This window comes from Melospiza melodia, chromosome 13 (assembly GCF_035770615.1).
Source record: "Melospiza melodia melodia isolate bMelMel2 chromosome 13, bMelMel2.pri, whole genome shotgun sequence".
NCBI lineage: Eukaryota > Metazoa > Chordata > Aves > Passeriformes > Passerellidae > Melospiza > Melospiza melodia.
In genome coordinates this window covers 7,661,931-7,685,895 of record NC_086206.1, presented here as the reverse complement: position 1 = coordinate 7,685,895, position 23,965 = coordinate 7,661,931, and the positions used below count along the sequence as shown (strand labels likewise).

The 23,965-nt window shown below is 45.2% G+C and overlaps 1 protein-coding gene and 1 long non-coding RNA gene across 3 annotated transcripts in view; one reads left to right on the top strand and one right to left on the bottom strand.

The window, feature by feature from the left end:
• Positions 1 to 2,113, bottom strand: part of TSHZ3 (teashirt zinc finger homeobox 3) — a 69,682-nt gene extending 67,569 nt beyond the window's left edge. The window contains exon 1 of the mRNA XM_063167685.1: positions 2,081 to 2,113. The gene's annotated coding sequence lies outside the window, so the exon portion shown is untranslated. The remainder of the gene's footprint in view (positions 1 to 2,080) is intronic.
• On the top strand, positions 341 to 23,575 carry LOC134424158 (uncharacterized). 2 transcript variants are annotated; one of them, XR_010029354.1, is made up of 3 exons: positions 341 to 633; positions 17,431 to 17,511; positions 23,446 to 23,575. It is a non-coding gene; the product is annotated as an uncharacterized LOC134424158 (long non-coding RNA). The 2 variants fall into 2 exon arrangements; XR_010029355.1 differs by lacking the exon at positions 341 to 633 and adding an exon at positions 3,896 to 4,030.
• The last annotated feature ends 390 nt before the right edge of the window (positions 23,576 to 23,965 follow it).

The window sequence follows — 23,965 nt, the reverse complement described above, 5'->3', positions numbered from 1 at the left end:
GATTGCGCATCCCTGGGCGGCGGGGCCGCGCGGCGCGGGGAGGGCCGGGGCGGCGGGGGGCGCGCGGGGCCCGGGCCGCTCCCGCCCCCGCTCCGCCCGCGCGGGACCGGGACACGGCAACAGCCACGGCCAAAGGGGAAAAAAAAATAAAAAATAAAAAAGAAAGAAAAAGGAAAGGAAAGAAAGAAAGGAAAAAAAAAAAAAAAAGTAGCTTTTTTTTTTTTTTAAAGTTCACGGGGAGGAATTAAAAAAAAAAAAAAAAAAAAAAAGGCTGAGCTCACTTTTACGGTAAGATCAAAAAAAATTTCCACTCGCCCCCATTCTTCGAGATTTGGGATAATTCCAAATACCTGACTAAGTGCAGATGTTGTTGCGTCTTCACATCCTATAAAGCCGCCGTGCCGCTCTCGGGCTCTCGCTTCCCTTTCAAGTTGCAGGAAATTCAAACACTTTACATGACGGGTGGAGAAGGTTTGGGATTTTTTTTTTTTTTTTGGATTATTATTGTTATGAGTTGATTTTTTTTTTTAAGCTGATCTTTAGGATGAAAAAAAAAAATCGCAGTCGCCTAAAGTCCCCGGGAAATTGCTACTGTTGGGGGAAAACGAAACATTTCTTGAAAACAAGAAAATGGTGAGTTGTCAATTGCCGCTTCTGCTGCCAAACTCGCTCAGTTCCATCTCATTGATACTCGCTGGTTGCTCCTCACAGTTACAGTATCTGCTCACAGAAGGAGCGATCAGATCTGCTTAAGAGACGACACCGAGACGTTCCCCCCCCGTCCCCAAAAAGCCCCGTGTGTGTGTGTGTGTGTGTGTGTGGGTGAGCCGTGCGGCAGGACGGGGCCGGGCGGCGGGCAGCCCCGGCGGGGCGGGCGGGCGGGCTCGCCGCCGCGGCGGTGCGTGCCGCTAGATCCGCCCTAACATCTGTCCGTCTCACCATTGGCGCATCCATCAGTGTCACCCCGGCTGCACATTGCAACGACAACACATCAGACACTACACAGACCGGGGTTCGGTACAAATAACCAACATACTAAACAACTTAACCGGGGAGGAGGGGACCAGCCGCAGCACAAGTATTTACAAACGTTAGACAGCCTCGGGAAGCAGGGCTCGGCTGCGGTTAATAGCTCCTTCATTCTCTCTCCCTCCTCCCCCTTTAAGTAGGAAATAGAAAACCTAAATAATTCACGCCCACCCCCCCCCCCCCGAAGGATGCTGCGGGCCGGGGGCAGGGACAGGGACAGGGACCGGGACCGGGGCGCTCAGCCCGGCTGCGCTCCCGGCCCCGCGGGGCGATGGCTGCGGCAGGACCGCACCGAGCGCGGAGCGAGGCCAGCCCGGGCTGAGGTGCCGGCCCGCGCTGCGCAACATGGAGGATTGCTCCGAGCTCTGCAGCGAGAGAGACTGAAACAAACTTTGGGATGCTCGGTCGGGAGCTCCGGCAGCCGAGAGCCCCGGGAGCCCTGTGCCCGTGCTCCTGCTCGCCGCACGGAGCGCGGGGAAGGTCACTCTGCCACCAGGCGCTGGGAGAGCGCCCTGAGAACTACGGCAAAATTAAAATGACACGGCGCGTGTAGTCACTGCAGTCCTGTAAAGGCTGTTCTGAACTGTGCGAGAGCCCTCTCCAAAGGCAGGGAAGTCCCGATCCTCCTCAGCTGCTGGCTGCGGAGCATCGCGAGGAGCGAGCTGCGGCGACCAATCCCGAATTTTGGGGCGGTTGCAAGTTGCAAGAACTTTGTTCCTTCCACTTTCCCGTCTCTAAACCTGCTCATCTTTCGCTGCCTTTGTGTCACCCTTGGCCCGCCCGAGGGATGGATGCGAGCCGGGCTTGGCGCGGGTGCCCGGCGGGGTGCGCGCCCCTCGGCTCCGCGGGTGCGCCGGGCGGCACGCGTGCGTGGATTTGCGCGTGTGGTGGCATTTGTGTTTGAACAGGCTCCCAGACAGAGCTGTGCCGCCCGCAGAGCGCAGCCTGCGAGGAGGATGCTGGCAGGTGGCACCTCGGCAGCACAAACAAACACGCGAGAGCGTGCCCGGCCCCGCGGCGTGGGCAGCTCGGTGCGAGCAGCGGCGCTTACCTGGCTCCGCAAAGGGCGGCCCACACGGGCTGAGGGGCTCCTTCCAGTGCGCCGAGCTGGGGCTGGGAGGGAACGAAATAAGTGAAACTTTCCGTAAACAGTCATTGGAGGAACTTTGTCAGTTCGCTTAGGAATAATAATTCTCGTGTGTGAGAGAGAGGGGAAGGCAGCAGATATTCGTGCGCACAGACATGTGCATTGCACTTCCACAGTCACAAGTCCCACTGCCAAAACGCTTAGGAAGTTATGAAATAATTTGGTTGTTAACTATGTACATTTTTTAAGGAAGAAAAAAAATCTATTGAGCTTTCTATCAGACGATTTACAGAGGGAAGTACAGACGCCTTCATGTGCGCCAGCTTCTTTGGGGGTCACAGTCTATTCCAGAGAGCCAGAACGCGTAATTTTATGAAGTGTAGCATTTCCAAACACAGCGCATCAAATCGATGGCTCCACAGACTCCATCCACACAGACTCAGCACACGAGGCTCAGCCCTAAGCTCGCTCTTCCCGGCAGTTTTAAAACAAGGCACCAATTATTTATAAGTCACATAATTAGATAACCATCACTCCTGAACTTTCCACCAGCTAAGAATGTTTTATCTTTCCCAACCGGGCACTGCTTACTGCCCTTCTTTGGTGTATATTTTCGCTGCTCATACCATTCCTCTCCACCAAAACTCCACCAATTGCCCGAGACACTTCTTTCATCCCCCGGCCCGAGGGAAGACAGCGGCCGAGCCGATAAAGGACCACTGGCATTAACTGCTGGTTATGGGAACGGCCAGGGAGGATCAGCGAGGAAGTTTACTAAACTTGGAACAGCTGCCTCTTAGAAGCCGGCGTGTTTTAGCCCAGCTTTAACCTTGTTCTCTCCCGAGCAGCGTGTTGATGTTTCGCCACTTGCTCGCTGCAAACAAGGCAGGGAGCGGCGTGCGCCGAGGTGCCCGTGCGGCCGCTCTCAGCGGCTCGCTGCTCTCCGGGGCTCAGCCCCGGGCACCGAGCGGCCCCGGCCTCGCTCCTCTCTCCCAGCTCCGGCCCAGCTCTGCCCGCGCCTCCCTTTGGAGAGGAGCCGGCGGGGACCTGCAGCTGCTCGGCAGCCGAGTGTCCCGGAGCGCCGGGCAGGGCCGGGCAGGGCGAGCGGGGCCTCGGCAGCGGCCGGTGCGGGGCAGCGCTGCCCGCGGCCCGGGAGCGGCTCTCGGGGCCGGCGGCCAGGGGGGAGCCCCGGCGGGGCTGGGGGCTCTCACCGGGCCCGGGCAGCCCCACGGAGGCGCCGGGCGGCCCTTGGGCGGTACCGGCGGCGCCGCTGCCCTCTGTGCCCGGGCACTGCCTTCCCTCCTGCCCCGCGCCTCCCATCGAAATGCGGGAAGCACTTCGGTTTCTCCCGGCGAAGAACAAAGAAGCAGCAGCTTTCATGAAGGCTGGACCAGATGAATACGGATCTGACAAGTTTGTTTAAAAAGCCCACTGTCCACGCCCGAAAACGATACTGCGCTTCTGTAAAATACAAAGTGTTGTCAATAACCATTATAGCGGCGATAATGATCTGTGAAGAGAACAAAGACATTTTGTAATATCTACATTACTTTATTAGAGCAAAATTATTTTAAAATGCCTGTGAATTCCCAAACCTCCTGAATACAAATGAATAAAAGTTTTTCTTCGGGCTAAAATCTTTGCTTGAATGTAAATTGTTTGGGTAAGTGAATTTGCACAGCAGCAAAGTTTGTTTGTCTTAGTCCAGTAGCTTTGCTTTAACGAACCAGATGTTTTGTCTGTAAATTGTCCAGAGGACTTTCACAGTTCTGACATGTAATAACCCCCAGAAAATCAGAACTGGAATAGCTGCGTCCCTGCGATTAGGACCACGCATTTCGGGAAGAGCACGGGGAAAACAGGAAAGTGTAAGCACCCTCAGTGTCCTCATATTTGGAACCCTCATTTTAAACTGTAAGTAATCTTGTCCGAATCGATTCTCTTCTGCCTGGAGTTGACAGCAATTCCCCTCCCAACCCCAGATATCAGAAATACATCCCCCCAAGCCAACCCCCGGGCACAGCGGGGAGCGGTGCGGGCGGATTTCGGCCGGGGAAGCCGCTCTGAGGGACCGAGCGGGCCGGTCCCGGAGTCCGGCCCGGAGCGGCCGCGCAGCCGGCGGTGCCCGGCGGGCGGTGCCGGTGCCGGTGGCGGTGCCCGGCCCGCGGCGGGCGCTCCCTCCGTGCCCCGGCAGCGCCGGCTCCTCTCCCGCGGCGGTCAGAGCGCCCCGCCCGCCCCCGCCGCCACCGGGGCCAACAAGTTCCCGGTTCCACCGGGCACCGAGAGCGGCGGCCCGGCGGGGCGATGCCGCCGCTGCCGCCCGGAGAGCCGGGCCCTCCGCCTTCCCTCTCGGACGGGGAAGGGCCGAGGCCACCGAGCTGTCCCGGCTCCCGCTCTCCCCTGCCGGATCTGCCCCGGGCTGAGCCCGCTCGGCGCTCGCCGCGCTCCCAGGGGCTGCGCCCTTTGGAGATGATGCTGATTTAAAATAAGAGCTATCGGCGCGATTCAGTCCCGCTCAGCCATCACTTTTTCCCCTCCCTCGAAAGGACATGGGGTCCCTGAAGAAAGAACCGGCCGCTGCTTTGAAAGAAATAAGCGATACCATTTCAGAGCTACTGTAGCGTAATGCATTCACTGGGGCAGCAGGAAAACCTTTTAAGAAAAATAGTTACAGATCCTGGAACTCCACCACATGTGACAACAAAGGCTGTCGTCTCAGTAGAAGGTCTTTAGCTGATTTTACCTACACAAAGTTTTACTGGCTGCAGGCTTTGGGAACGCCTTTGTGGAGCCTGGCACCGATCCTCAGGGCTGGCTAATTTGAAAGGCGTTTGGAGGATCCCGGAGAAGTGGAAGGGATTCCCCGCTTATTTCTCGCATCACCTGAAAGTTCCCATCGCACAGAGGGCACGGGGCGCTCCTCAGCTGACCGCCTGTGACTCAGCGCAGTGAAGATTTTGTTGTGCTCAGATACTCTTCTAAAAAAAAAAAAAAAAAAAAAAGAAAAATACTAGAAGGGGGAAGTGTATAAACTTAAGTTCGGGCAATTTTTTTTTTTTTTTTTCCACAGAAACTTCCTTCCCTGGCGGGTCTTTTAGTGTTGCCACACAGCGCTCGCACACAGAAGTTTATCTGTACGAAGCTTCCCATCTGCCAGCAGCTCCCCTTGACCCCCGGGGGAATGGAAGCGCTGCAGCCGCCCCTGCCCGTCCCAAGGTGCGGGCGGAGCTCGGTACCGCCGGGGGGACGCGCACCGGGCCGGGCACAGCGATGGCGGAGCTCGGTACCCCCGGAGGACGCGCACCGGGCCGGGCACAGCCGCAGCCCCGGGCCGCCGCCTCCTCCTCCTCGCCCTCCGCCGCGTTGTGACCCCGTGCGGGCCGCCAGGACACACAGACAGCCCCGTAAATCCCGGAGCCCCGCGTCCCGCACTGAATGGCCCCGCACGGACAGCGCGGGGATGCGGGCGGTGTGTGGGACTCGGCATCCCCCGCCCGCAGCCGAGAAAAACTCATGGACACGACTGCGGTCCGCGGTGCGGGCACAGGCCCCGAGCCCCGGCTGCCCCGCCGCTGTCCCGCAGCCCGGGGCGGTGCCGGGCCCTGTCCCCTCCCCGGTGGCCCTGTCCCCTCCCCGGGGGCCCTCGGCGAGCGGGGCCGCAGCCGCAGCGCTTCGCTCCCCAGCCGGACACTGCGCTCTGCACCGCCCGGGTCAGGTGAAACGTGGAAACTGAGAAAATCTGACACCACCATTGATTCCCGCTCTTTGTTCTCCTCTGTACACAATGGAGAGAAAGGAATGTGACTTTAAAATTGCAATTAACCAGCTTTCTGTCGCCGGGTATTTATTCCTATCAAATCTTTCTTCTTCGGAAAAGCGCTTCTAATTGTAAAAGAAAACTGACGATTTGAAATACCTTGTATCCTTCTGTATTCAGAGTTGCTTAAATTATGACTGGATGTGCCTAAACAGTCATCTCATTTTCCCACTGATTTTGGTCAGGTCCAGGAAGAATGGCTTTTTTTCCTAATGTTTTAAAAGTATTAACTTCCTTTCAAACATTCTTTAACCTTTAATGTTTTGTAACTTGATGAAAAGGTCACTTTGTTCAGAGTGGATGCATCTGCTTCATAATTGTTCTAATATCAGGCAGAGCTCCATCCTAACACTGCATTCTTTTATGAGGATTTTTTTCCCTTAATATACTATTGTTAAGGTTACCATGAGTAATTGTTCCAAAGGCAAAGAGCTCCAGACCAAAGGATGCTCACACTTTATTTAATTTCACCAGCTTCAGATGTTTAGAGCTGTATTCAGCAGATGACATTAGCTGAGCTCTGAGAAGAATAACCTGAACTGTTTCACCTCTTCCCACTTGTGGGAGCCTGAGGGAGAACAGGAACAGAATAAATATCTGGATTTATACACTGAGCTGCATGACAAAATAGCACAAAATACTGATTAATGCTACTTTGGACCAGCAGCAAGTTTGATCCAAGCATCTCAAAGTGCTTTACAAAGGGCTGTGACAGAAAGCTGGGACATGGGTGGGGGAAGAGCTAAGAGCAGAGTGGAGATCCAGAGACCACTGGACATCAGCACCTAAAGGCTCAGCCTCCAAAAGTGATGGAGTGCTAAACACATTGCTCATCTAATTACACTCTAGACTCCTTGCTGGGAAGGAAACAGAAGCTTTTCAGCATGTGTAAATCAATATTTATCATTAGGAGCAATCATATTTTGTATCTGTAGATTTACCCAGTTTTGGTAGAGAGAACCTCTGCTTATTCCTGAGTAAAAGATTAGAAGATGAATGTGTTCATTGCCCCCCACAGGCTGACAGTGCCCACCTGAGGGGCAACTTGTGGCCAAACCTCACTCTCAGCACTGTACCTGCTTTGCAAGAGCAGTGGTGATACCTGGCTGCATAGCAGAGATTGGAGCCAGAACCTTAAATTGATGCAATTAATCCCTCTAAAATACAACAGGATTTTCTAATTCGTACAAAATTCAAACGTCCAGAGAATATGTTTAATTAAAACTTGGCTATACTTTTTTTTAAAAAGATTTTCTTAAAAAAAACCAAAGAAATGAGCTAATTATATTGCTTAGTATTCTAATATACCCTTTTTTTTTTTGTAATAACACACTTTTCTAGCCAGGCCAGTCCCTTGAGGACCAGTTCCTCATTTATAAGGAGGTCCCCAATGGGAGTTAAAAAGAGGCTATTTTATAAGAAGAAAATATATTCTGAAAGAGGAGCCATACAAAGATAACCCTGCATCACATATATCAGTATGGAGGCTGGGATATGTATTCCAATGATGCAAATCTTCCCTTACAATAATTTGCTCGTTAGTGTTAGCAAAAGCCCAGATACTGATGTCTCTGTATTTGTTCTTCTATTTTTCATCACACTAATGCTTTTAACTAAAATTATTTCTTAAAATTTGCTTTATTTAATGAATTTAAAGGTCAATCCTCTTCCTTTCCATATGCAAATCCTATTAATAGTAGAGGTTTGATATTAATGGGAGTTAATAGAGTAGATACCCCCTTCACACGAGAAACCCCACAAGAGAACAAATTAACATCAAGATAATTTCAGTAAATTTGTTGCTTCTTTCTCCCCTTTGAGTAACCAAATATCAGAGCAACAGTACCTTGGGAACAGGAGTGACAGCCAGAGGAGGGATGAGATGGGAAGGGGCACACAGGGCCTCCCCAGCCTCCAAAGGCAGGGATGCAGGGAGGAACACAGCCCCCAGCAGCTGGAAACCACCTCTTCCTCCTCAGCAGCCTCTCACACCTGCAGGAGCCAGGCAGGACACAAGGTACCAACACCAAGAAACCCTTCCCCATCCTCCTAAAGAGGGATCAGGCAACTTCTGCTGCCCTCAGAGGCCAACAGCCTCCACCTGTGAGGAGGGAAAAACAGGCACTGCTGGAGCTGATGAGGGAGTAAATTAAATTTTTGCTTCTGCCACCCTGTTTGGTCAGTTTGGGAGTTTAACTGTCTGGTCACTGGTTTTCTACCTATAGTTACTGTTCCAGGACTCAGTGAGGTTTAATATTTTTTTTTTTAACTACAGCTGTTGGTGTTAAAATACCAGCACTGATGTGCCTGAGGAGGTGGAGTTGGGGAAAGAGGAATAAACTCATTGCTTGCTTTCATCTGCAGTCCCTGTAGGAAAATGCTCCCAGTGCTGATGAGTGAGGAACAGCCCTGTCTAGCCTAACTTTTGCAGTAAATCTTCTGCACTGTTTCTCAAGCAGATGAATCCAGACACCAAAAAGCAAAGCATCAGTAGTCCAGAGTGGCTTCTTCCCTGATAAGAAATAAAGAATACCTGGAGCAGCCGCTGGCCTGCCCAGCCCAAGCATGGGTCCTGCAGATCAGCCTCTTTTTAATTCCAGCAGGCTGAAGTAATGGGATTGAAAGATGTGGAGAAAGGGATGAATCATGGAACACAGAGAGGTGTTAATTTACTTCTTATCAAAGGGCATTAACCCTCTCCCTCTGGACGCCAGGGAACTTTGCAAGGAAGCCCATCCTCACTGCAGCTCCTTCCTAGCTGTCACTCCTGAGCTGGGAAAGTTTTCCCATTACCTTTTCTCAGTCTGCACCTAGTGACATTAGTCTACTACATTCCTCAACAATATCCCTCCCCAAACTCTTAAGACCTCAGTTGTTTTAGGGAAAATAATTTTTGTTTCCTTAAATTGAATTTATTTTTCCCACTGCTTACCCCAAAGGGATTTTTTTTTTCTTAATCCCTGAAACTGTTTTTATCCTTTGAAAATGGTTGTGTGTAAGAACCACAAACAGTCCCTGGGAGCTGTGGACAGAGTCCTGCAATGCTCTTGGTCCATCCACAGTGCAGTGGCCCTAAACCAACAGAGCTGCTGCTTCCAGGCTGGATAGGTTGAACAAATAATTTTTGCTCTTCTTGGCCCTTGGGACGTTGGAAAGTCCCTGTGAAAGAGGGACTGTGGGCAGTGACAGCCCTTGTGACACACACACAGCCTCCATCTCTCAGAGATAGAGTTTCTGGCTCTTTGCAGACTGAAGCAGAAAGTGTCACACCAGGGCTTACATTAAGGTCACCTTTGCTTTCATGGCCTTGATGTGGCCACAGATTTGCCAAGGGAAGGGCTGGAGGGTAGGAAGCACACTGAGATAAAAGGCATCACGTTTCTCAGGTCCCTGCTCACAGACCTGAGGTTGGATTTTAGCTGAGACACACTCACAGCTCCCCTTGGCTCCTTGGCAAACAGGAGAGCACAGAACTGGGTCTGTTTGAAGTGTATGACAAAATAAATCTTACGCTGCTTATGTTTTGGGGACATGAATACTGATTGCTACAAACATTCTCTTTCCAGCCAAACAGCAAAATTCTGTAATTGTCCAGGTAAGTAACAGGCTGGAAGGGTTTGCATTTTTACAAAACATTAGGTATAAATTACTTCCACAAATGGGAGCCTGGACTCAACAGAGCAACACAGTTGTCTGTTATAGCAAATCTGGCATCCCCAGCTTCAAATCTGCTACAGGCATTCTGGATTTTAATTAATATATTGTTTCATATGTATGAGTATTTCATGGCGATTCTTTTTGTTTGTTTGTTTGCTCTCACACACTGCATTTTTAGCCTAAACAAAGTGTGTTCTCTGCATTGTTCTGAAAGCAATTGAATAAATATCACCCGGTCTATAGATCTGGCCTCCTTTGCAGTGAGCAGCACAGCAGTCATGCTTCACAGGAAAGGGATAACATCCTCCAGTGCAGCTGATAAGAGCAACAATTTACAAAGGCAGAGATCCGTTCTGCAGTGAAAGCTTTATTACCATGACTGGATGTTACATCTCCAACACATAAGGGTTAATCATTGCAGCAGTTTGCAGCTGGTTTGTGCTCCCAGGGGAGCCATAGCAATAGACTCCTGCCTGTAAGACAAGGTCAGCCCCCTCTCCTGGGGTCAGCAGGCCACAGATAACACAGCTCCCAAACTTCTGCTCCGGGCAGGCACAGGTGCCAGACCCATTCTGTGGGCTGTTGTGGAGCATTTCTTGTGGTTTTGGTTCTCCTCAATAAAAACACCTTCCCGGCTCAGAGGTGCATAATTGGAGGGTGATCTCTCAGAGCTGCCCATCACTGAGGGCTTTCTGTGGCAGCCTGGGTTCAGGAGCTTGCTGGGTGCATGTAACATTTCATGGGAGACAGAAAACAGCAGTCAGAGCTGAATTTAAGGGCCAAATCCTGCATAATTCCTTCAGTCTCACAGTATGGAATGCTCACACGAGTGAAGTGGGCAGAACTGGGCTGTAACATTCTATTAATATTTATCCTCTACTGCTACAAGACACAACAATAATCAAATAAGAAAAAGTTTAATCCTCAAATGCAGCTTTAATCTTCAAATTGGTTAGCTTATCAGAGGGGTAATATTTATTTTCAAAGACAGGCTGCTCGGAATGATCAGCTGAAATAGAAACCTATAAGTGAAAGGATGTAAGTTTATTGGGCAGTGTTGTCTATATTTATAGTTTCTGCTCAACCCATATTTCTGTTTTTATATGCATGTGTCAAAAATTAATATATGGCAAACTTCATCAACAGTTTTAAGAGATCCTAAAATATAATAAAATCAATAAATGATGTTCTGGCATAAATGTTTCTGTAGCTGAGGGTGGTCAGGTTCAAAGGGCAGCATCTGACCATTTCTCTTTCCCACCCTGCTGCAGAGTAAGACCCTCCCCTCAACTTCAAATCACTGGGGAGAGGGTAATTTAAGCTATACTTGATGTACCCTATACATCACTGTCTTCAGGACCAGGTTTAAAATTAAACTCTGATGTACAAAGTTAAACAAAAATGAGATAAAAATTGGCAGGGGTTGAAGAGGGTCAAAGTAGTCAAAACACAAGGTAGACTATTGCTTCTTTTGATTTATGTTATTCTGTGCACTAAAAAAATAAAATTATAGCTCTTGTGGAGACTTTTTTCATTGAGAATAACACATTTCTAATTTGTTTTCTATAGACTTACAGGCATTTGCTCTGAGAGTTGGAAGCATTTATTTATTTATTTATTTACTTTGGCAGGGGCAGAGTATCCCCAACTGTTGGCAGAATATTCAAATTAGCATTAGATGGAATCTTTGTCACTCACCAGCAAGTGAAGGAGAAGAGTATTTCACCTTCCATTAGTGGTTGTCTTACAATGCACACATCTTGTATTTATCTACAGTTTTGATTTCAGGCGCCTTTTCTAAGCTACAGCTAGGTTTGGTAGCATAAAGAAAGAGTTCAGTGAATGTTTTCTTTTGCATGTTTTACATGCACATAATGCAGTTACCTTCTAGAATTTCAGTACAGGAAAGATGCCAAACATTAGAGTCTTTTGAAACCAATTCAACAAAATCCTTGCAGGAAGTAAATTTTTTATGATGTAGTCAACTTTTCCACATATTGCCATTTACATGGTTAGTGCGTGGACTGCAGGCAAAATCACTTGGAATTGTAATCTTTATTTTCTATAATGTGATAATGAAATCAACAAATATCCACTAGAATCAAATTAATTTCTCTCTGTTACTCCAGTGGGAGGAATAAAAGGGTTCTACTGGCTAAACTGCCAGGCTAATGGGAAAATCAAAATAAAACCAGGTCCTTGGATTGCTGGCAAATAAAAAATGCTTATTTTAAACATGATGGTGGGCATATACATATCTTGAAATATTTTAAAGTATGATCAAGCAAGCTTTTTCCAAAGGATTTTAATTTCCATGAAAGTCCTATTGACTTCATATGGATTACAGCTGGCTAAAGTGTGGGCATGTTCTTAGGCTCTACAAGGGCATGAGACAGTGAAAGCCTCAAAACTCTGAAAATGTCTGAACATGATTACAAATCTAACAGGAGAAAAACTTAAGCTGTCCAGACAACTAAAAAAAAAGTTTTCTTAGCACTGTTTGTCAGTGATACTCACAATGATGATTCTTTTTTGTTAATCCAGTGAAGATCTGATTTAACACTCAGATTTTAGTCTTTCCTCCAGAATTCCAAGTGATACATTGTGTAAAATGAACTTTGTATGTGTGATGGTACAGGATTGACCTGCATGTATGCCATTAGTATACATAATTTGGCAAGCATTTATGTACTAATTGAATAAATGCAATCCTTCACAAACACCTGGCTGGAAAGCTGAAGTGCAGCAGCACACAAACTGCAGGTTGTTTAAACAGATACAGCCAGCAAAGCAAAGATCAAATGTTAGAATGAGTCTACTATTTGTGATCTATTGTGCCAAGCCCTCTGGATCTAACAGCTGGGCAATATTTTTTGTAACACTAATTAAATCCTTCCCAAATACCTATTTTTTTGGTGGGTTTTTTGTTTGTTTGTTTTTTGTTTTTTAATAAAAACAAACCAACAAACCTTTTGGGGTCACACAGAAGACCACTCATGCATTCTGTAGCTCTAACAGATCAGAGCAAAGAGCAGAGCTGAGAGCTCATTGGTTAGAAAATTATAATCCAAAATTTTTCAACATCCACTACATTTTGGGAATCAGGAGAAGGATGAATTGAGGAGATGATCACAAAGGTCACAAGGAATTGCTGCAGTATTCACAAAATCTGTAAATGCTGTGAAAGGTGTAGGATCTTAAAACCAAGGCTCAGAACGAACACAGGAGCCATTCTGAGGCTGGGAGCTGCTCAGAAATTAGGTAAAAAGCAAAAAGATATGAGAACTCCAAAAAGCAAAACTGTCAGCTGTTGAAATACCTGCAGCCTGTTAAAACCACATGAAATGTCTTCCTGATGTATCCATGCAGCAATCAGGTTCCTGTTCCACAGGAGAGGGCCATGGCACAGAACATGAACTGATTGATTCCTTCTTGCCCTGGGCATCTGCCTGGGGTAGCTGATCAGTTTTTGGTGTCACACTGAGTGTGCCACTGACACAGCCCTGCCAAGGGTGTCTGAGGGTGCTCCCCAAAGATCAGAGCTCACCAAGCTCAGATTGCCACTGGCTGGGTTCTGGATCAGGCCTTCTCCATCCACCTCTCTGGAGAGGGATTTTCTACCCCAGTGCAGCTGGGACATGCAGCTTTCCCCATTGTCTTATTCCATCCCTTTTTAGTGCATTGCATTCTTCTGGAACAAAATCTACCCACTGGCATGTACAGATTCTCTGTCCTGCCTATTAATGGCATATCTGCACTCCCTGTGTTTACCAAGGAAAGCAATCATGCCTTAACTTCCCTCTGTGTGTGCTCAGATTTGCATCCTTTTGCTCAGGCACTTGCAGAGGTACCGTGCTCTGAGCAGTGATGAAGAACCGAGTCTATAATTTAATAACCCTCCTCTGACTAATTAGCATTCACTCAATGAACAAAGGCTTTTCAGAGGTCCAGTCAAAGGCCTAAGCACCATTTAAGTCTAGCTTATTCCTCAAGGCACCTCTGAACTGAATTGGGCCCCGTTTTATTAAATTACAATAGAAAGACTGCCATGTCAAGCGCACTGCTGCTGGGAGCCCCAACCTCACAGGACCTCCCAGGGATAAGTAATCATCACTTATGCTAATAGCACATTTGACTTGGTGGGATGACACATGAGGATGGACTACTTACTTGACTAAGATTAGTAAGAACAGGCATGTTACCCAGAACAAATGACTTTAAATACCCAGCTGCAGTGAAGTGCTGACTCCATCAGTGAGCGCTGTGAGGGTGAAGGAAGGGCAGGATATGATCTCTGGAAACCTCCTTGGATGCTATTATTGAATTGGTGACAGTTTTGCAGATTTCTAACCCATAATAAACCTCAGCTTTGCCTCCTCAGTGACATGCTTCTCTCCACTGCCTTCCTGCTCTGCCTTCCTTTTCTTTTGCCATACTCCAACAAGCCTTTAAAATTATTTTTTTTTTAAATCTATTTCTTCTTTAGAGTTTGAAAATTAATTTTGCATTGGAAAGGTATCTAAGTAACAGCCACGAGCCACAAACTCCGCTATTTACCTGAGCAGATTCCTTGGTAGCCTCTCTCACTGCCCTGCCAAGGTTCCTCCCCTCTGCTCTGCTGGGATCAGCACAGTCTCTGCGCTCATTTAGTCTTTGGCTTCTCCCTTCTAAGCTGACAATGGGGGCATCATACAGGGTACACCATTCCAGTGATTTTGTCTGATAAAATGCCCAGCCTTTAGGCCTCTGTTTAACACAATTTTGTTCCATACAGGTCACAGAAACAATCAGATTTTGGCCTGTATGATCTATAATGCCTTTGAACCAGCACTCCAGAAAGGCAAAAATCCTCATGTCTTACCTGACTCTGTTTCACTTAATTGTTTTTGATTTTGTCATGTCCAGAGCTTTTTTCCCCCTATTTTGTTTCCACTAATTTAAAAAGTATTTTGTTGCTGTCTCTGCTTTTTGTATTCTGGCCAGAATTTTTTAAATTCTTCTTTTTTAAAATCACTGCGTCAAGAAGCTTATTCTGAGAGTAATGTAGTAGTGACCACTGATGACTGGCTTCCAGGGATTTTATGAAGCCAAGGTTAATTTGTTCCTGAGAGCTGGAAAAACCATGAATGGCAAAACATATTTCTGTAACATACATAATAACTTGTATAAATATTGTATCCAACACCAAAATCCCAGACATACAACCTGCTTACCAAGGGACCCTTAAATCTACTTTTGTTTCACTGTAATGTAGAGTCCTGTATAAAAGCCACAAAGACCATAAGTATTATATCATTAGTAGTATTCTTAAGTGGCTATTTTCCTGTTTCTTGGGGGCTTGTAGCTCAGCTGTAATGATTGTTCCATGTGTGTGTATGTGCCTGGGTGTTTTGCCAATCACATCAGTGAAACAGAAATGCCCTAATTTCTACAACTTTGCTTTCATTGCACTGCAAAGCACTAAAAGCAGAAACAGTTTCCTGAAGAACTCCTCCATAGCAGGCCCTTGAACAAGATGACTGTTTCTAATAAGCAACAGCTGTCGTTGTGGTTTTACTAGTCAAATGATTCATGTCTCTTGCTCAGAAATGATAAGTGGAACAAATGTTTACTTAGATATGTAACAGAGGAACAATTGAAAAATAGTAGACTGTCAAATAGAAATATTTTCCTGTTATCTGATCCTTGACAATTAGTCTGAACTGGTATTTAGTCAGAAGGCAGTGCTGCAGTGGCACAGTGGGGATGGTGGGGAGTTCAGCTCAGGAGCTGGGCACCCCAAGCAGAGCCCAGCAGGTTTGAGGGGAGCACAGGCCCCTCTGCACACACTGCTACACCCACACCCCCTCTCCTGGCGGGCTCCCCTCCTAAATTCAGTCATCTCTGAAAGGGAGATGGTGAACTTACCATTTCCTCTCCTTCCTGCTGTCTCCAGGGAACACCCAAGGGCTGCTCTGCTGCTTTGGTCATGAGTGAATATCCTGGGCTGGCCACAGCTTTCCTGGGATCTTGCAGGGGCTTCTGGCAGCAGCACAGGGAAAGAATTCTAATGCAGGAGATTCCAGGCTCAGTTCAAGGACAAAAAGATTGCATTGCCCTTCACATGTTGGGAAGGAGAGTCTAAGAGAGCCTTGATGTATCTCTGCTGAGCCTGCTGCAGTCAGAGAGATTTGACACCCCTGTGGCATCGCAGGGCTCAAGGTAAATTTTTTTTAAAATGCAAGAGGAAGCACTGGCGAACTAACTCTTATGAGCCTGAGAAGGCAGCATCAAAAAGTGGTGTCAGCTGCCTTTGAAGGGAGGTCTGGGAGATGAAGAGGGATGGAGAAGGCCAAGGGAGCCCTGGGATGCTGAATGTGCAAATGAAAGCAGCATACATCTATAACTTACTTGAACTTATATGGATGCTTGCCAGTACATTAGGGTTTAAATGCCAGTATATTAGGGTTTAAATCCACCTTTATTTTGGATAGTTTCTGGACTTTGCTGCTTTTTCAGAACTCACTCTTCACTCTCACTGTATGACACTGCTCTGCATTATACAGAAAGATTATCAGAGCTTTACTTCCCCATCTGTAAAATGGGGGCAATATTTCCTTTCTCCCAGCCTTTATTCAGCTTACAAGGCTCCTGTGACCAGAACTCTTTTATTGTTTGTTTCTGTATTGTCTCGTACAACAAGACTCTGATCTCAGTTGAAGCCTGTAAGAATCACAGAAATATAAACAGATAATAATAAAGAAATGATTGTGACACAAGAATGGAATTTTATATTCTGGAGAGTGAAATAAAATATGTACTAAAGTCTACTAAAGTGTAACCATGAGATCAAATGATAAAATTCTTCTGGCAACAAAGAGTTGACACAAATTTGTGAGATTAAACTGAACCAACTCAACGGAGGCTTGTTCTGGTGGTTTATTCATATAAAGCATATGAAAAAAGTAAGTGAGATGATCAAATTACCCTCACAGCATGGATTTTGACATGGATGTAGACTAACTGAGTCACTGGAGGACTGAGCAGGTGCGTGGTTCTAATTATACCCTCAGTCTTGTGAGGAAGGAGCAAACTTCCCAGTTGCTTCCCTGGTGGAGATAAGGTGTTATCAGCCATCAGCAAACGAGAGGGGAGAACAAGGACAAGGCACCTGATGGGAGACAGAGGAGGGAAGGAAGAGGAGAAGGGAGCAGATTCCTAATGCTACTCATCTTTTAAAAATGTACACACACACACACACACACGGACTCTGAGCCATTTGGATGCCACTTCTCGTACTCATTTCTGGTGTCTCTGAGTAACCCTTCCTTATGGTGAGCCACACAAAATTCATTTTTAACATTTTCTCTTCTATGGGCTCCGAGTGAGAGATCCGGCTAAATATAAGGATTTATTTGTTTATTAATTAATCAACAGGCTTGCTAGGAGTTACAATCCAAACTGTCCCCACACACAGGTTTTTATCACCATACACTGTGCCCCTAGGGAAATACACATCTTTTTTTCAGGAGTATAAATGGACATTTCTATAAATTGCAACTACTTGGGTGCATGTAATATGCAATATTATTCATCTTTGTATTCCAGGTGAATCCAGACTAGACTACCAGCCTCTAGGGGAGTCTGCTTCATATAATTATCAGTATTCAAAGAATGATTGTAGATGTTGTAGCTTAACAGCAGGTGAATGGTCCTTATCTGAATATTAAATAAAGTGCAACTGGATTTCTGGGTTATCTCTGGCTAAATGTTTGTAAAGTCATTAGTGAAAGCATGCAGCTATAATCCCCACCACTCTTCTTACAAAGGATTTCCACTTTTATTTTTAATTCCTTTACAGGGTGAATTGTTCATCTCCCCTTCCTATACACACAGTCTTGTCCCTTGGTTGGACTACCAGAAACATCAAGGAAGCTGCCTTGTAAGTAGTACCTACAATTATAATTTTTTTTTTACTCCTAAACAACAAAAGAAACCAAGAGAAGAGTGACAAAGAGAAAGATTTATTATTTCCTCTAAGGACTATCAGAGCTCTGGATGTTGGGAAAAATCTCTGTAGTAAACTGCTCTTTTGTCCTCCCAAGTGCTGGGAACTTTAGCTCTATATTCAGTTTCCTTATTGCATGATCTAAGAGAAGCTTTATGTATTTATTTAGTAAAACCCTTTCCTTATTGTTCTAAAATGGGGGATTTAATATACTTCAAAACTGTTTTAGTAGCTTGATAGTGGTTGTTATGTGAATACAGTAGATAGCAGTTATGAGAAAATTAATAGAACAAAGAAAAAGAACAAACCCACCCCTGCTGAGCAGAAGGGAGAGACCAGACTCAGCACAGGAAAATTACTGGAGATGAAGGAAGAGGAATCACCATGGGACCATACAACACAAGGGTTTTGAGGCACAACTCCTGTTTCAGTCCCTAGATGTGAAGAGCACAGTGGTGCTACATTTTGAGGAGCAATTTTCAAGACAGATATTCTACATCAATTATCTGGGCCAGGACATCACCCACACCCTTTGCCAGGCACCACAAAAGCTTTGCACCCACCTCAGCCTGGGCCATCAGTGGCAAAGCTTCCTCTCACAATAACTGCAAATATTTTGTTTTCATGGAATATAGAAATAATAGAACACTAAATATGATGTAGCTGAGTATTAAAAACCAAACACAACCTCTCCAAAATGGAGCCAGCACTACAGCAAGCTATACACTATTTATTTGTACATGGACTCCCATTTATTTTGAGCTCTAACACATGCCGAGTTTTTGGCCCTGGCACAGCCAACCCTCTTGAGTTTCCAAGCATGAAACCCCTCACTGCTGCTGTTTCAGGCTTCTGCAGGCTCAGGCAGATGTGTCTACACCCATCTGCAGAGATTTCTGTTTATCCTCGCAGAAATGCAGGGTAGAAACTTTTTTTTTTTTTCCAAAAAGGGAGGAAGGAAGAGCACTGAGAACGATTTTGTGCTTAGCTCTGAATTGTCCAACAGCCTCAGGGATGGCAGAATGCACAGGACTCTGCTTCTCCATGCCAAAGCCCTGTTTCCTTCCACAGCAAGAAATGGCAAGAGCTTTTTCTAGCAGTCAGCATTTCTGTGTATTTTTTACTTAAAACTGAGTAAAAATGTAAAGCTAATGCACTTTGGGAGTGAGCTGATTCCCACTCTTCCCACAAGAGAAGGGTGTCCTGAAGCTCTCTAGCTTTTCCAGCTTTGTTCCTTGGGACATCTGCAGTGGATGTTGCTGAGGACTCATTCTGGGCTTTGTACCTTTGCTACCTCTGTCAGCAATTGAGGAAACAGAGCCTGGATGTGTGAAGTGTTTTCAGTCCCACATTCCTGACTATATTCATATGGAGTGAACTGCACAACAATTGAATTTCAGCTCTGGTACTCCTGTTTTCATAGTGTGAGAAAGAAAAAAAAAGGAAATGAAGTTTTTTGGTTGTGCTTTTTTAATGGAAATGATATTTTAAAGGGAAGGGCTCTACACATTCAGGCAGGACCTTTAGGTACCATTTCAGGGCTCCCTCCTCTAGGACCAGAAGTACTTTATTATGACTGGAACAAACTACAGAAGTTAACAACTGTTTTCTATTTGGCATTTTTATAAGTATTACAAAAACCAGAACTCCCAACTAACATGCCCACCTCACCTCTCCCCCTTCACAAAGAAATTTAAAAGGTTCAGCCAAAACTCTTCTGCATAGTTCAAAACCCAAATTTTCATTCTTACTCAAGTGTGAGTCACCTGCAATCACTGGGATTAGCTCTGAATTAACCTTAAAACCACCCATTTTCTAATGACACTTTTTAGCAATACCTGAAGTCATGTTATTTGCATTTGCTATTATTTTTATAATGTCTTGAATGACTTAAACATCTACTTATTTAAAAGTAACCCTTTAAGAAGCCATTTGCACCTAGAAGTCAATGTCCAAATCCAAATCCCATGTGAACCTGGTGGAAATTCTGACACTTCTTTCAGTGGTGAAATCTTAATTTGGTGGAATTTACAGTAAAGAGGAAGATGATTTGCTTAGGGAGTGATGAGGGCTGGCTTTGTCCCTGTCATCAACCACATGCTGGCTGATTTAAGAGTGAAATTTGGATCTGCTCACAGAGGCAATCAATCATTGGACTGGATGCCCTTGCTCAGCCAGCCTAAGCAGTGGGACAAACACATGGATGTGACGGGAGAGCAAAAAATAGTGAGTTTTAGAGAACCTGAGCATCTCTCATGTTTCTGTACCATGTCCTGAGTAAACTTAAAGCAGTCAGTTTATCCAGCAAATGGCTCTCCTGTAGCTGATTGACTGAGGCTGGACCTTGTGGTCTCTTTTCATAACTTCCACCACTTTCAGGGCCAATGTTTGCATGCAGGGGAGCTGCACAGAACAGCCAGAATACATGCTGGCTGTCATCTGAGGGTGGCAGAGATGCTTCCCATCACAGATACAGATCCACCATTGCCTCAGCAGGTGCTGCCAGGTCTCCTGAGCAGATCTGTGATTTGGCAGAGCTTTTAAATATGCACAGACTAGAACACCCCCAGCAAAGCAGGCCGGGTTTCAAGCACTGTGGTAAACACTGCAGTACATATTTTGCAGTTGCACAATATTTACATTAGGAATGTGGTTGTTTCCAAGCCTACAGCACACAATCATCTGTCAGAGTTTGATGGGAGCAGCTGCTGAAGGTGGAACCTTGAGCTGAGGTGCCCATGGGCAGGGCTCTGGCTGGGTTGGAGGCTGGGATAGGGATGCAGGGAGGGTGGAATGACACTTTACACCCATGAGCCAGCGCCACAGAGGGTCCCCACAAACTGCAGCAACTTCCACAGGGCAGGGGATGAGCCCTGACCCAGCCCTGGCGCTCCTGCACTGGCATCCAGAGTGTGCCCGAACCTTCCAGGAAAGGCAAGGGGTGCCCAGAGCAGGTAAACCACTGCTGGCCATATAAACATTCCTTGACAGGAGAGGGTGTGAACTATGCAAATATCTACTCTATAAATCTCCTATGTGGCTTTGAAGAAAAACAAAAACGCCACTTAAAAATTTGCTCCAAATTTGGCCGCAGTGTAGTTTTGTTAGTTCAAAGAAATGAAGCTAACTTTATTGTTATTTGTGTTTGGATCAAAGAAAACTATGAAAATAAACATTAGACAGAATGATAATCAACACTGGAAAAGAAATGTTTACTAAAGATTTTCTTCTGTGTTCTCTTACCAGCATTAATAATATTTTCTTTTTCTAAAGTTTTCTTGCTTCCTTCAAAGAGATTGATTTCAGCAGAAAGAACAAACATATGCAAATAAACTGAATGATGTTATACCCCCTGCCCCTATCCCCCCAAACTGCATCAGATAATTCCATATTGTTAGTCTGCATTACATTTTTATCAGTTTTTTGTCTTAATCAGATATGAAGCTCTTGCAGTACATCTCTAGAACTGGGCTGTGACCCTGATGTGACTCTACAGCACAGAAGCAGCCCTAACCCTGCTGTAATCTAATAGTTCAAATTTAACGGATTTGTTTTTTCAGGGGAAATAATGGCTTCCTGTCACAAAACACAGACACAGATTACATATCTGATAAATGGCTTTGGCATGATTTTTTCATGTAACACACAATTAACAGTGCCTCTCATAGGACTCATGTTCTAAGGATTTGGTGAAAGCATGAATAAGTTCATTACTATGCCTTTTCTTAGAAAAAAACACCCAACATTTCTTCTGGTGCTTTAAAACAAATATTACTTTGTTTAGAAAGAGATCACCTATACTTTCCAGCCTTAATTTAGCCTCAAAACACTATACTGAAATTATTGCCACTGAGTGCTGATGCATTTTTTTTCATGAAGCATATAATTATAATTGATAACCAAAAATGGAAATGGGATAATTTTGATTTTATAAGCTACCACCCATACAGATACTGAAAATTTCCACATTATAGCTATAATTGTTTTTTGTCATGCCATAATCCCCTAAACATTATCAACTAATTAATAGCTGAACAATACATAAGGAGATCTGCAGTTCTATGGGTAGAATTGGATATTTTGAAGGAGTTCTGCAGTTTGGTTTTGAAGGCACAGCTCAGAACTGCTTGTGCTGCCTTCATTGGTTATCTTATCTTATCTTCAGGCCACCCAACCTCCAGCCTCACCCTGTGAGTTGCTAACTCCCAGCACTTACAATGAGGTAATCATCACCTTGTAGTGGGGTGGTGTGAATGCTGGTCAGATGGGCTGTATTTTATTAACAGAAATAGGGTCACAAGTCAAATACATGCTTGGGGTCACCGAGCAAATACAAAAGAAGATTAGAGGAACAAAAAAATGTGACTGGAGGGGTAAAAATCCCACTGGGGGTTAATCGAGCAGAAATGTATCAAAGAATGTAAACTACCCTTTCTTTTGTTATTCATCATATGGGACACAGCTCCTGTGTCCTGCTGGTTCCAGCAGATAGGGCATCATCTCCAGAGTGCTGTCCTTTAATGAGCTCTTTGGACACAGACACTGCCAATGATAACTCTGCTCTAGCACTACTGCTACCACTCTTAAAACAATAACAAAAATAAGAATTAAAACCATTTAGCATAAATACAGAGATGAAAAGATTTGCTTCACCTAATATTGCACTACCCAATGACTGCCCACAAAACTAAGAGTAAAACAGCATTCAGTGTCACTGCTCTGGGAATCTCCCCTGCCTCCAACATGAAAAGACTGGACCAAGAATTGTCTCCATTAATATACTGATTTAGCTCCAGCTTGCGATGTAAATGAATTAATAAAAGAATTTCTGAAGAGATGGTATTGCCTTGGCACAGCTTTAGTTTTTCTAAGAAAGAATGTCTTTTTGAGTGATGTAATAACAAAAAAGGAGCCAGAAGCCTGCTCAGCACAGTAAGTACAGGACTTGGTAGGGCCCAAAAGGCAGCAGTCAAAAAAAATCATAGGGTACTTACCAAGCAGCAGCTGATTTTCTCTTCTGATACATGTTCATCGCTCTTTCTGTGACAAGAAGCAGAAATTCTGTCTTATTTGAACTACACACATTTGTCTAATTCTTTAAAATCCCAGCAGTAGAAAGATTCCCTTTTCATCAATTTCCATTTATTATGCTTGTAGCTACATATTGTAATATGAATTCTTTTATCCATGTATACTGCACATCTATAGATTTTATGTTTTCACACATCACATGAAAAGCATATTTCAAAGCTATTGCATTATCATGTGCCAGAAGAATATTGCTGTGGGAATGCAGACACATTACCAAAAGTACAGAATAAAACAAGGAAGTGAGAGTCAGGAAGGAAGGAATCCTTAGTGCCTCTGACTTACCGTGCAATGTTCATCAAGTCTCTTAATCTTATTTTGGCATCCTTTATATGTAAAAGAAGCAATATGTCCTTCTGCAAGGCTGAAATAAATGTTAACTGGTTCAATCATGCCCTTTGAGAGCAAAATTGGAATTTCTGTCATCAACACCAAGATGAGCCAAATCAGGCTCAGAGACTGTACATCTTTACGTGCCAAAGAATAACACCACACAGATGAAAATTTCATGGCCAGACACAAACTGTGGCAGACGACTGAAGGATTAATGTGAAATAAAATGCAGTAAATTTGAGTTTTCCTTGAACTGAAATCGAAGCATTCCTTCATTACCTCCCCAGTTATCTATATAGATGCTTTCCCATACCATTTATTTTCACTCATTATATCTCTCCTTCTGGAATAGATGCATTTCATCCTGCATCTTTTAGCAAAGTCTGCATTTAACTTATATATTGTCCCTTAAGTTTAAAACTAATTTTGTGCTGAAGTGCTTTGCAGGATTGAACCTTTCTGGGGCCACATGCAGGGTTTTTCTCCTCCTGGGATGATGAGAGCTGTGGCAGTGTGTGCACACTGTGTCAGACCTGAGAGCAGCTGCCAAGTGTGGACACCCACAGAAGGATTTTCTTTACAGAACTATCTTAAAAATGGAAATGTCTGTCTCCTCCAGCTACGCTGGCAGACAGTGTTTACCCAAAGATCCAGATACACAAGACCTTGTTATCAACTGCAGCTTTTACACAACTTTCAAGTAAGTTAGTGGGTTGGAAATCACACATTTTAGAAATATTTTCTGAAGGATGTGATCATATTTGCTGCCCTCGAAAGTGTTTAATGTTGCATGTTCATTACATATACAAATTGCCACTGAATGGATTTATAGATGCTTAGAAAGTGACAAAGATATTTGATGCACAAAAAAGAAAAACCCATAGAGCTACACTGACATGCAATTAATAGATTTCTAAAAAGACACTAGCAAAGAGTCTTTCCAAGGTTTACATTTTAGTGGTTTGAG